This window comes from Octodon degus, unplaced genomic scaffold (assembly GCF_000260255.1).
Source record: "Octodon degus isolate 3935 unplaced genomic scaffold, OctDeg1.0 scaffold00228, whole genome shotgun sequence".
Taxonomy (NCBI): domain Eukaryota; kingdom Metazoa; phylum Chordata; class Mammalia; order Rodentia; family Octodontidae; genus Octodon; species Octodon degus.
The window spans coordinates 1,366,680-1,367,820 of record NW_004524804.1 but is presented as its reverse complement, the minus strand read 5'-3'; positions in this window follow the sequence as shown (position 1 = coordinate 1,367,820).

Sequence of the window (1,141 nt, the reverse complement as noted above, 5' to 3'; positions counted from 1 at the left end):
ACTATTATGGACTACTGGACTATATTGGAATATTTTGCTGAATTCATGCACCTACAATATTTAAATGACAATGGAATACCCTTCTCTGACAAAACTAAATAAAAAAGGGGATACAAATGAACAACCACTTTGTATCTGTATATTCAAAATACTTAGGATAGATATGCAGCTACCTTCTCTTAATTCAAAGAATATAAATATTTGTACTAATAGTGTTTGTGGACAAGATATCATGTCTGCATCTCATACAATGAATAACCACTAAGACAACAATATGCAATGTATTAATTATTGAAACTGTCCTACTAATTGGTTTTGAAACTGTCTCATTGCTATTTGTTTCTCAATAAAATTATTGGAAAAACAAAACAGGAAGGCTCTGTGCAACAGCTCAGGAGAGGTGAAGAAGAAAAGGAAACACACCCATTTTTAAAATTTAATTTAATTTTGAAGAGTGAAAACAAAAGAACAAAAATCAGAAACAAAGACAGAAACGGGGTAACATACAACATAACATATATTACAGATTTTCAAAACAAGAATAACTGATTAACAATGGTTGATATATCATCTATTTTTATCCTCAAATCTTGGGACCGGACAGAATACACCTAACATTTATGGGGTGGTCAAATAAAGCAGAAAGTGGAAAACATGGTGCAGAGATGTCAGGGATGCAGAGACGTCAAGGACGCAGAGACGTCAAGGATGCTGTGGCTAAATCACTCGGGCTGAACTACTCACGGAGCATGTGCAGATGCAGACACACACGGGTGTGCAAGGCATGCAGTGCTCAACCCGCTGAGACACACGGTGTGAATGACACACACCTGCTCATGACATGTACACATACCAGTGTGGACAACACATACCTGTTTGTCTCACACACATACACACACACACACACACACACACACACACACACACACACAATATCCCTCTTTTACAAATCTTCATTTTGATACTTTGAGACAGGGCCTCACTCAGTTGCTAAATTGCCTGGGTTTGGTTTGCACCAGTGACCCTCTTGCTGCAGGCTTGCAGAGTGCTTGGACTACAGGACTGCACTAGCAGGGATCCGTTCAATGTGCAATGCCTTCAGCACAGACCTTAAAGGAGTCACTTCTTAGTAGAGGACCTT